At 47.4% G+C, this 12,809-nt stretch overlaps 1 long non-coding RNA gene across 1 annotated transcript in view; it reads right to left on the bottom strand.

Annotated features, from left to right (window-relative positions):
• The window catches only part of LOC121286754, a 42,571-nt gene that overhangs the window by 22,117 nt on the left and 7,645 nt on the right, over nt 1–12,809 (bottom strand). Inside the window, exon 2 of the long non-coding RNA XR_005945046.1 lies at nt 8,602–8,840. This is a non-coding gene — a long non-coding RNA (uncharacterized LOC121286754). The remainder of the gene's footprint in view (nt 1–8,601; nt 8,841–12,809) is intronic.

Below are 12,809 nucleotides of genomic sequence, written 5' to 3'. Positions count from 1 at the left end.
CAAGCTCCTTCTTTAATGTACTGAAACATCCCAGGTCATTTCAGTAGAGGCAGTAATCAATGTTTGGGATCTTTCTGATCTGTGGGGCCAGGGCTGGCAACCTCCAGGAATGGCTCATGGAGTCCACCGGAATCGACATCAATCTCCCAGTGGCCAAAGAAAGCATTTCCGGGAGAATTTGAAACAACATTTTAAACAAATCAGAGCTGTCGTTTGTCATCAGCGACCCACCAGGAAGGGGAAGAAACTACTGCCTCCATCATGAGGCATTGCCGTGAGGTTACATCACATCTGGCGCAGCGCTGCCCCATCAGACTCCTTAAACCACACAAGAGAAAACAGCCAAGAGGACTCTGAGTGGCTGGGATTTCGACAAACCATGGGCTTGGTTTGAATTTCACTGAGGGATCAGGCCTGAGCAGCGAGTGATACTCCGAGTGCAATCGCGCAACTCGGGTTCAATTACTTCATTTCATTAAAAATAGAGATGGAGACTCCTGGTAATGTTCATGAAATGTCAAAATGTTGTACAGGTAATACATAGAAACATAGAAACTAGGAGCAGGAGTAGGCCATTCAGCCCTTCGAGTCTGCTCCGCCATCCATTATGATCATGGCTGATTATCCAACTCAATAGCCTGCTCCTGCTTTCTCCCCATACCCTTTATAGAAACATACATAGAAAATAGGAGCAGGAGTAGGCCATTCAGCCCTTCGAGCCTGCTCCGAAATACTGACTCCTTCAATATCTCTGTTTAGATGGCTGACCAAAGATTCTCTGAGATGCAGAGGGACCTGGGTGTCCTAACGCATGAATCACAAAAGGTTAGTAAGCAGATTCAGCAAGTAACTAGCAAAGCTAGTAGAATGTTATTGTTTTATCGCAAGGAGAATTGAATACAAGAGTAGGGGCAAAAATAGAAAATGCTGGAAAAGCTCAGCGGGTCTAACAGCATCTGTGGAGAAACAGAGTGAACACTTCGAGGCTGTATGACTCTTCTTCTGCCGGAATAGAAACGTTCACTCTGTTTTTCTCTCCACAGATGCTGTTAGAACTGCTGAGCTTTTCCAGCATTTTCTGTTTTTGTTTCAGAATTCCAGCGTCTGCAGTCTTTTGCTTTTACCACAAGAATAGAAGGGTTATGCTTCAGTTATACAGGGCATTGGTGAGACGACACCTGGAGTATTGTGTACAATGTTGGTCTCTTTATTTAACGGTTCAGAGAAGGTTTCCTAGATTAACACCTGGAATGGGCAGATTGTCTTATGAGGAAAGGTTGGACAGGTTAGGCTTGTATCCATTGGAGTTTAGAAGAGTAAGAGACGACTTGATTGAAACATATAAGATCCTGAGGGGTCTTGACTGGGTGGATGTGGAGAGGTTATTTCCTCTTGTGGGAGAACCTAGAACTAGGGGTCACTGTTCCAAAATAAGGGGTCGCCCATTTAGGACAGAGATGAAGAGAAATTTTCCTCCCAGAGGGTTGTGAGACTTTTGAATTCTCTTCCTCAGAAGGTGGTTGAGGCACAGTCCTTGAACACCTTTAAGGCAGATGTAGATAGATTCTTGATAAGGAAGGGAGTGAAAGGTTATCGGGGTGGGGGGGGGCGGGGGTAGACAGGAATGTGGGGTTAAAATCAGATCAGCCATGATCTTATTGAACGGCAGAGCAGGCCTGAGGGGCTGAGTGGCCTACTCCTAATTCATATGTTCACATTCTTATGCAACTCTACCTTCAAAAGCCATCAGGCAAGCTGCCCTAATTCAGCTGACTGAAGAATTGCTCAGTGTACGAATGAGGTCAACAGGAAAGGAAGGCCCCAGGCTATAGCTAAGATCCTGTAGTAAGTTAACTGACTTCATCTGGGGTAGCAGAAGAGGCGGTAGTGATGGATTTATTACTCCAAGGCTAGGGGTATGTTCAGCCAGCATTCGCATGACTCTTGCTGGTAACCTTGTGGACATGTGGACAGCTGGTGAGGAGGTCACGGTTGGATTTAATTGTGATGCCTCCCCTCCCTGCCTATCAGGGGAATTTTAATCCCCTCCTGCCTGGCGCAGGCGGACTATTCGAGGGGTTAAAATCAGACCAGTATATTTACCGGCCCATTGCGCACGCAGCCTGCCCAGTGCCCACTACGGCATACATTTCACAGTCGATTGAGGCTCCCATTACAGGCAGGCAGGGACCTCGGTAATGTTATGCAAATTGGGGCTCTTGCAGTGAGGACCCAGAGGGATCTTAATTGAAAAGCATGGGTGTCACATCCATCGCCCAGCCTGCTAGACGACACCTATCCAGATCGATTCCAGGCAGCAGTGGAGGGAGAAAAAATATTTATGTTCTCCTCAGTTTTAGCAGCTCTTAATATCCGTTTGAAACCACGGTGTCCGATCTTGCATCCAACCTCTCAAGACTGAGTAGAGCTTTTTCATTCGCGATTCACCCTCGCTGCTGTTTTGTCCCGGTCACCTAATTAAAATTGGATTGTTTTGCTCTCTCGCGCTCCCTTAGAACCCGCTCGCACCCCACCCCCAGCTTTCTGTGATGTCACTTCCACCGACGTCCTCCTGGAACATGTCCGGCCAGAGTTGGCAACCCCATGTGGGGCTCATTTCTGCACGTGGGTGATGCATTTCAGGGGGATGAATGAGAGAGGGGGAAGCTTTAAACTGTTTATTTAAGGAACAATGTCGAAGTCACTACCTGAGGACTCAGTGGTTGGATGTGGGAACACTTGACCAGATGGGCTGAATTGTCTGCTTGACCATGTGACCTCCACCCCCGTTTCCCCCCACCCCCCACCCAAACCTGTCATTTATCATTTCTAAAGCAGGCTTCCCTGCAGACAGCTGTAGATGAACACACAGACACACACAGACACAGACACACACAGACACAGACACAGACACACACAGACACAGGCACACACAGACAGACACACACAGACACAGACACACACAGACACAGACACACACAGACACACACATTGACACACATACACACACACACACTCACACAGACATATACACATACACAGACACACACAGACTCACACACACATGCACACACACACAGACACACACACACAGACAGATACACACACAAACAGACACACACACACGCGCACACATACACACATAGACACATACACAGACAGATACACACATGGGTGCACACACACACAGACACACATGCACACACACATACAGACACAAATACATACACATACACACATGCGTGCACACACATGCACACACACACACGTACACACCCACAGACAGACACATGCACACACACACAGATAGACAGACAGACACACAGACAGACACACACACACACACACATGCACACAGACAAACACACAGACACACACAGACACATACATACACACACACAGATACACATGCGCGCACACACACACAGACACACGTGCACACACACATGCATACACACACACATGTGCGCACACACATACACACACACAGACACACATGCACACACACACATACAGACACACATGCATACACACATACACACATACACATACACACACACAGATACACACATGGGCGCACACACACACAGACACACATGCACACAGACACATACAGACACAAATACATACACATACACACACACAGATACACACATGGGTGCACACACACAGACACACATGCACACACACACATACAGACACACATGCATACACACACACACACACACATGCACACACACACACACACACACACATGCACACACACACGTACACACCCACAGACAAACACACGCACACACACACATACACACCCACAGACAGATACATGCACACATAGACAGACAGACACACACACAGACACACACACAGGCACACACACAGACAGAGAGAGACACAGGGAAGAGACAAGTCAGGTCATGTGGGGGGGTCTTCCCTGCAGACAGACAGCCCATCTTCCATCTGACCATGTGGGACAGGTGGGGACAGAGGAATGAAAAAAATATAATCATTGCAACATGTTGCCTGGATTGGAACAGGTGCCGCACACAAAAGGGAAATCTCGTGTAGATGCAGACTAGTAAAACCTGATGTTCCAACTCCGTGGAGAATTAGCAGACTGCTGGGATCTTTTCATTGTACAGAAGCTCAGGCTGGGCATGTGTGTGCAGACGACAATAAGATCGACAGAAGGAAGTGAGATGAAAATATCTGTATCTATCTCGGGCTCCATTTGAATTGGAGCCGTGACAGGAAAGGTGAAAGGTCACTCGGCCTGCTGCCAGGCTGAAACTGATATCTGACTTTTGTGATTGAGGAAAACATTTTTATCTTTTTTAATAAATGTTTTGATAGGGCAGACGACACCCGTGCGCCAGTGTCTTTTCAAAGCGTGGTTTGTTCCTTCTCATATAATATTACGAAAATTCTGACTGGGTTATTTTACATTGAACCTCCAACATATAGAAACTGTTGGCCATTTGGCCTGCATCTCTGTGTTGCAGTTTCTGCTCCACTTGAGCCTCCTTCAGCTAACTCTACCAGCACATCTTCCTGCACAACTATTTACTCAAGGAGCTGCCAGGCCGAGTTCAGCCTGACTGAATTTGAGTGGGAGTCCATGCCTTTAGGTCAAGTTTTTATTTTCTTGTTCCCCTCCCCCCCCCACCACCACCGTTTCCAAGCTCCTCCTCTGCCCCCCCCGCCCCCCCACACCCCCCACCCCCTCATGCAGAACTGTGACTCTATTTGGGTATAATTCCGACCAATTCTTTCACCCCAGCCAAGTGAGGCTTTATTAGGCATAGAATATAACAGCAGGGCGGTGTTCTGCAGGAACTGTGAAAAACAATAATTAAGCCACGGCTGGAGTACAACATGCAGTTCTGGTCGTCTCACTACAGGAAAGGTGCAAACCCACCGGCGAGGGTACAGAGGAGGTTTACGAGGATGTGGCCTGCACTGGACAGTTTTAGTTACGAGGAAGGATTGGCTTGGCTGGGTTTGTTCCCCTTGGAACCGAGGAGGTTAAGGGGGGGGGGGGGAGTGAAGTGAGTAAAATTATGAGGGGCCTGGATAGAGAGGATCCCCGCTATGCTGACCATCAACAGGTCCAGGAAGCGGGCAATCAGGAGGGTCGTCCGGTCTGCCCCTCTTCCGCAGCTATGTTGGTGGCCAGGTGTCCCTGGAGAGGGAGCATGCGGTGCCTGCCAGTGTACTTGAGGCCTTCTGTGACCAGTGGGCACTGTGGGGGGGCTGGGGTGCATCATTGACCCCCCCCCCCCACCCCCCTCAACAGAGCCACATTTTGATTTAAAGTTTTGTAAGTTTCCTTTGTGATTTTGTTTCGTCTGCGAGTCCCTTTCAGGGACGATCCCCTTATTTGTCTTGTTAATTTGTTTCGTCCGTGATTCGTTTGCATTGGTCTGCTCAACAGAGTAGAGCGGACCCCTATTACCCTGGGTTGAGGGATCTAGACCAGGGGCATAGATTTAGAGTAAAAGGGGAGGACTCCTAGAGGAGGTTTGAGGGGACATTTTGTCATCCGGTGGGTGGCGGGGGTCTGGAGCCCACTGCCTGAAAGGGCGGTGGAGGCAAAGACCCACTCTGCATTTAAAAAAAATACTTGGGGCAGAATTTTGCCCTCGTCGGGCGGGAGGGTGGGTCTGGGAGTGGCCTCAAAACCGGCCACCGCCCGCGACTGGGCTCTGGCCGCGATTTTGCGCTGGCTGGCCAATTAACGGTCAGCCGGTCCGGAACGGGCGCGGCCGGGGTGGGGAGACCGGGGAGGGGCGCGGGTGCTGAGGTGTGGGGATGCGCTGGGGGGGGGAGAAGGGAGGGTGGGGGGTGGAGAGCGCGCACTGACAGCTCCCCTGAGGGCACAGAGCTGCCTCAGGGAGCTGAAGGACTTTTAAAACACGAAAATAAACTCTTGACGTACGTGGTAAACATGTCCCCACACGTAACTCAGTCGCTTGGAGGGACGTGTGAAAAAAGCACGTGAAAAATTTTTATCGTGTTTTTTTTTTAGTGAGCACCGGAAACCTCATCCCGAGGCTTTGTTAAAAATGCAAAGGCCTCCAGGCCTATTCGCAGGCCCACCGAACAGCTGAGCGGGCAGCGAAAAAATGCAGCTTAATTAATTACTTAGAGCCCTTAATGGGCCTCTTGATTGTCGGTGGACGCACTGCCGTCTCTCACATGCACGCCCGCCGACCAGATCGCAAACTATTTCACTCCCATTCGGATTGGACGCGATCGTCCACAGGCCGAGAAATTCTGCCCTTGGATAAGCACGTGAAGTGCCGGAACCTACAAGGCTACGGACCAAGATCTGGAAATTCTCTGGCTCCTTGTTGGCTGGCTTGGACTGGAGGGGCCAAATGGCCTCCTACTGTGCTGTAAATGTCTATGACTCTCCATGATTCTTTCTGTGATTCCATGTGAGTGTTGACAGGCTATCTGGGTATATCAGATCCAGCACTGATTGCTATATAGAGATGTTTATGTTTACCCCTCCCTAATTCCCCTAGCCCAGTCTGGGGATGAATGATAGGATATATGTAGAGAATGAAACTTGGCAGTGTATGGTCGATGTGGCTTAGCATTATACTGGCTGGTGCTGTTACTACGTCTTAGTTTTAATAGTCCTCCACTCATTGCATTCCCCCTTCCCCACATGCTGGCTCAAACAGTTAAGGAAGAGTTACCGGACAGGTAAGTGGAATAACCCACTGCCATATCAGGACATAAAGGAGTGAGCAGAACTGCTGGGAAAGAGTAGGGGAGTGGAATTTATTGGATAGCTCTTTCAAAGAGCTGGTACAGGCATGATGGGCTGAATGGCCTTCTCCTATGTTTTTCATATTCATTCACAGGATGTGGGTATCTTATTGCCTAAAGCTGTTGAGAAGGTGGTGCTGAGCTGCCTTCTTGAACTGCTGCAGTCCATGTGGGGTAGGTACACCCACAGTGCTGTTAGGGAGGGAGTTCCAGTGACAGTGAAGGAACGGCGATATATTTCCAAGTCAGGATAGTGTATGACTTGGAGGGGAACTTGCAAGTGATGGTGTTCCCATGAATCTGTTGTTCTTATCCTTCCAGGTGGTAGAGGTCATGGGTTTAGAAGGTGCTGTTGAAGGAACCTTGGTGAATTGCTGTAGTGCAGCTTTCCACTGTGCATCAGCAATGGGGAGTGTGAATGCTTGTGAATGGGGTACCAATCAAGCAGGCTGCTTTGTCCTGGATGGTGTCAAGCTTCTCAAGTGTTGTTGGAGCTGCACTCATCCAGGCAAGTCGAGAGTATTCCATCACACTCCTGACTTGTGCCTTGTAGATGGTGGATAGACTTTGGGCAGACAGGAGGTGAGTTACTCGTTGCAGGATTCCCAGCCTCTTACCTGCTCTTGTAGCCACAGTATTTATATGGCGAGTCCAGTTCAGTTTCTGGTCAATGGTGACCCCTAGGATGTTGATAGTGTTGGTGGTGATATGTTGTATCATTCTATGACTTGGGACAGTTGATTTGAGAGTGGCTTATTTTTGGATGGTTTTTTCAGCTCTCCTGAAATAGCTCTGCTTTATGCACAAGGCATTACTAATGGGAGGAAAATGAAGACAGTGTGTAAGAGCAGGGAGGGAGTGATATAAGGCACGCCATGGCTCTGGATTGACTGCCACTACTTTCACAGTTGGCCTTATAGAACAGCTTGCACTGTTGGTTCCTGACAGCTGGTATGAGCAGCTAAGACAGACAACCCTCACGTTGGGTCTTAGTGTATCCGTCAGGTTCCACATGTCCACTGGCGACAACCAGCTCTACCCCTCCACTGCCTCTGTGCTGCTAAACGTACAACAAGGATACAATGGCACTGGCCACTGCTTGTCCAACATCCAGTGCTGGATGAACAGAAATTTCCTCCAATCGAATATTGGGAAGACTGTTTTCATTCCCTGCCCCAAACTCCATTCCCTAGCTACCAACTCCATCCCTTTTCCTGGCAACAGTCTGAGACTAAACCAGTCTGTTCACAACCTCGGTTTCATAATTGAAGCTAAAAAAAACATTTCCAACCACATATTCCTGCGCTAAGACCACCTATTTACCTCTGTAGCGTCACCCGGCTCCAACCCTGTCTCAGCTCACCTGATGCCAAAACCCTCATTCCTGCCTTTGTTACCTCTAGATTTGGCTATTTCAACGGACTCCTGGCTGCTCTACCCTCTATATATTTGAGGCCATCCAAAACTCTGCAGTCTGTGTCTTAACTTGCACCAAGTTCTTGTTCTCCTATTACCCCTGTGCTCGCTGACCTACACCAGCTCCCAGTTCAATGACGTCTCAGTTTTAAAGTTGACATCCTTGTGTTCAAATCCCTCCACGACCTCGTCTTTCCCGATCTCTGTAACCTCCTCCAGCCTCACAAACCTCTGAGGTGTCTGTACTCCTCTAATTGTGGCTTCTCGAGCATTTCTAACTTTAATCGCTCCACCATTGGTGGTCCTGCCACCAGTTGCCTGAGCCCCAAGCTCTGAAATTCCTTCCCTAAACCTCTTTGCCTTTCTACCTCTCTTTCCTTCTTTAGGATGCTCTTTACAACCTACCTTTTTGACCAGGCTTTTGGTCGTCTGATCTAACGTCTCCGCACGTGGTTCAATGTCATATTTTCTTTTAAATGCTCCTGTGAAGCACCTTGGGACGTTTCATTATATCAGAGGTGCTATATAAATATAAGTGGTTGTTGTTGGTTTGCAGTGGGATGACTCACTCTCCAAGCTCATTTTGCAAAGGTAATCGCAGCTTCATACACTAGCAACACCTTCAGGAGTGGGAACGACAAAACCTGCAGGGGAAAAACAAACAATAATGTTTAAAATGGAAAGCCTGCCTGAAGTATCCTGTTTTATACTCAAATACCTCAAGAAAACAGCAGCTCGCTAACAGTCAAATGCTGAAAGCGAAGATGACCACAATCTAGGATTCTAGATTGAACAATGATATCCTGTACACATACAAATACGAAACAAATACATAGCAGATCTAAGTCAGCAACCATTGAAAGATCTTGTGCTCACATCTGGCCCATGGGGTGGGGGGTTAGTTATTGCAGATGGTGGCAGAAACCACAGTCCCACCATACCGATTCAACCAATCCCTCTCTCATTCTTTGCTTCAGAACTGCCTATTGTAAATCAATTGAAAGATCGGCTGCCTGTGTTTTAACTCACACCAAGCCCCATTCACCCATAAACCTGTTACTCGCTGACCTACCTTTGTTCCCCATCAAGTAACGTCTTGATTTTAAAATTCTCATCCTTGTTTGCCAACCCCTCCAATGGCCTTGCCCCTCCCTATAATCTCCTCCATCCCCACAACAATCCAAGATATCTGCGTTCCTCTAATTCTGGATTCTTGGGCATCCCAATTTTAATTGCTCCACTATTGGTGGCTATGTCTTCAGCTGTCTGGGCCCTAAACTCTGAAATTCCCTCCCTACACCTCTCCGCCTCGCTTTCCTACATTAAGATACTCCTTAAAACCTACCTCCCAGACCAGCTTTCGGTCATTGGCCCTAACATGTCTTCCAGTGGCTTGGTGTCATATTTTGTTTCATAATTCTCCCGTGAAGCACCTTGGGACGTTTCCTTCATGTAAAAGTGCTCCCTAACTACAAATGCTCATTATTATTGTTAGAGCAAATGTAAACTAAGAAGCAGCTCTGTCAGTGGCTCACTTGTTGCATTCACCACAAGACTCTGGATCCCACCTGTGCATATGGATGTTATAACAGTGAGATAACAGTAAGGCCAAAGTAGAGGCAACCTTGAGAGCGGCAGCTTAAAGCACTTAGGAGGAGGAAAAGTAGCGCTGACAAAGCCTGCAGTTGTCCGGTGGACCTGTGTCATGGATACTGCAGCCCCCCAAAGGCCACGGAGGTGTGGGGGGTGGGGGGGGTGAAGTTCACTGTAAGGTTGCTATTCCCAATTATTATCCAATCAGTCAATCCGAAAATTAGACTAGCAGAGTGCAGCCAGGCAGGATTGGGGGTTGGCTGTCGAGCTCTAATCATTGATTAGCCTGCCAAGATCCGCAGCCTCGGCTCACACACACACACACACACACACACACACACGCAGCTGGCATGGTACCCTGGCATGGGTGAAAAAGACGGAGGGGGAGGTGAGGGGCAAAAGGGAGCGGGGGAGCATAAATGAAAGCCTTACGCCAATGTCGATAAAATTAATTATAATTCAGCTAACAATAACGTACTCCTTTATATTCACAGTCAGCAGCTATCCTGGCAGTGAAGTGTCTCCTCAGATGAATCTCAGCTAATACCTGGGAGAGATGCCATCTGATTTGGCGCTAATTAATTGTGGTGCATGCTAAGCACCTTCCTTCTCCTCTGTTACCTAAACAATGCTGCATCTTAAATGCTATCACCTGCAACTGTCTGGTTTCCATAGCAATTGCAGATCTGTGAGGTCTCACTTCAGTATGAGGCCAGCTGCCAGTTATTTTGGAATTCACATACATGAGAGGATCCCATGCTATCTTAAAGGGATTTTTACCCCTTAAAATAAAAGGTTTTTTTTATTATTATTCTTGTTATTTGAAATGAAAGTCTCACTTACCGAGCCCTGAATTCTTGTATTGCTAATATAGGAGGCATGCAGCACACTATGCTTTTTGTACCAGGCATGGTTCAATTGTAATTTGTTGATTATAATGAAGGTGGTACTCTCTCTTGGTGTCAGCTGTGACTCTGTGAATCAGAAAGTTGTGGGTTCAAGTCCCACTCCAGAGGTTTGAGCATCGTAATCTGGACTGACACTGCAGTATAGCACCGAGGGAGTGCTGTACTGTTGGAGATGTCACCTTTCGGATGAGACATTAAACCGAGGTCCCGTCCACCCTCTCAGTCGATGCGCACGTGATCATATTGTGATTGTGGGAGCTTGCTGTGCGCCGATTTGCTGCTGTATTCCCTACATTACAAAAGCGGTCATACTTCAAAAATAAAAAGTTGCTTGGTGGTACTGAACTTGAATATTGCTGAAAAGAGAGATATGTTGCCCAAAATTTTCATCTTGAACTCATCCGGACAAATGCAAGAATGCCAAATTTTAAACACTCACAATAATCCTGTGATATAAATTGTTGTGGTCATTTGAAAGTTGGCATTCATGTGTTTGTTCTAATGAGTGCAAGATGAAAATTTTGAGTAACATGTCACTCTTTTCAGCAAGATTCAAAAATACTTTGTTAGCTGTAAAGCGCTTTGGGATGTCCTGAGATTGTGAAATGTGTTATATAATACAAGGCTTTCTTTGGCTTGATTGACTTCTGGACCAAGGCTTGATTCTGTAGCCTCTGAGACAACCATTTTGACAAGGTTATGGGGAGAAGGCGGGAGAATGGGGTTGAGAAACTTATCAGCCATGATTGAATGGTGGAGCAGACTTGATGGCCCGAATGGCCTAATTTCTGCTCCTATGTCTTATGGTCTTGACACTACAACATTCTGCTCAATCCAATTCTAACTCTGGAGCATTAGGCAGCTCTTGCCTGAAGCTGCTGCTTCCTACCCTTGGCATGACACTGGCTAACCTTTATCCTTATTACCCCCCCCCGCCCCTTTTCTCCTGCCCTGATTCATTCCCTGCTGGGTCACCACCCTCTTTATATCACCACAGATTTCTTTTGTGAGTTTGGGGAGAATTCCGTGTGAGGTTGGTGAGGGGGCCAAGGTTGCTAGGGTTAATGAAACAGGAGAAGGTGTTCCCAAATTCCTGCTGCTATTTCCTACAGTAACGTGAGTGAGCATTAAACAAAATTCTCTGTGAGCGTGCGCGGGTGCATAGTGCCCAAAAGATGTCGCGTTCTTCTGTTTATCCCAAACTTACCAATCATACAACAAGGATTCTTAAAACAATAATGTGGGTTCTTTATTTGAAGATAAGATTATATACAGACAATGTTAACTGGGAGACTATGTAGATATGTCTGACTTGTAGGACCGCTGCTATATTCTGTCTACAAAATCAGGGGATCATACATCACATCCTGCCTCACAGTGGCAGTGATGGACAGCAGTTTAAGATACTCCCTCTTAAAAATATATGTACATCACATCACAACAGAAGAGACCGTGCAGGCTACTCAGAAATTGCTCCCTTTTAAGATACAGCATTTGCATAGCTGCACCCGAAAAGGTACCAGGGGCTGAATTTTACAGCTTTCCAGCGCCCACCACCCACCTCCACCCCCCCTCCAAACATCCCTCCGCCTCTGAGTAAAAGTTAGTCCCAAACCGACAACTTTAATCAAGGCTGCCCTGCTGTCATAACGCGCTCCGGGTGGCCTTAATGAGGCGAGTGTTGGATTTCTGCACTGCAGCGGGAGGAAGTCCCGCCCTCGAGAGCTGCCAGCCAATCTGATGGAGTGCCAGCAGCACCAGAAGCCACCAGCGGGCACGAGCAACTTGACATAGGGGAAATAAGAATAGACAGTAGAGAGAAAACAAGGCAAGAGAGTAAGGCAGGAATAGGGGAAATGATGATCAGAGCATGACAGGAAGGAACAGAGGGTACAAACTTAAGAGTCAGCCAGCAGATAAGGTTAGAGAATGCAAAGCCAGTAAAAGGACAGAACTAAATGCACATAGCATTCATGACAAAACAGATGAATTGGCAGCTCAAATGGAAATAAATGTGTACAATCTGCTAGCCATTACAGAGACATGGCTCCAAGATGACAAAGGCTGGGACCGGAATATTCAAGTGTACATAACATTTCAGAAGAACAGGAA

This window comes from Carcharodon carcharias, chromosome 14 (genome assembly GCF_017639515.1).
Source record: "Carcharodon carcharias isolate sCarCar2 chromosome 14, sCarCar2.pri, whole genome shotgun sequence".
Lineage (NCBI taxonomy): Eukaryota > Metazoa > Chordata > Chondrichthyes > Lamniformes > Lamnidae > Carcharodon > Carcharodon carcharias.
The sequence above is the reverse complement of the archived record's forward strand: the minus strand, read 5'-3'. Positions and strand labels throughout refer to the sequence as shown.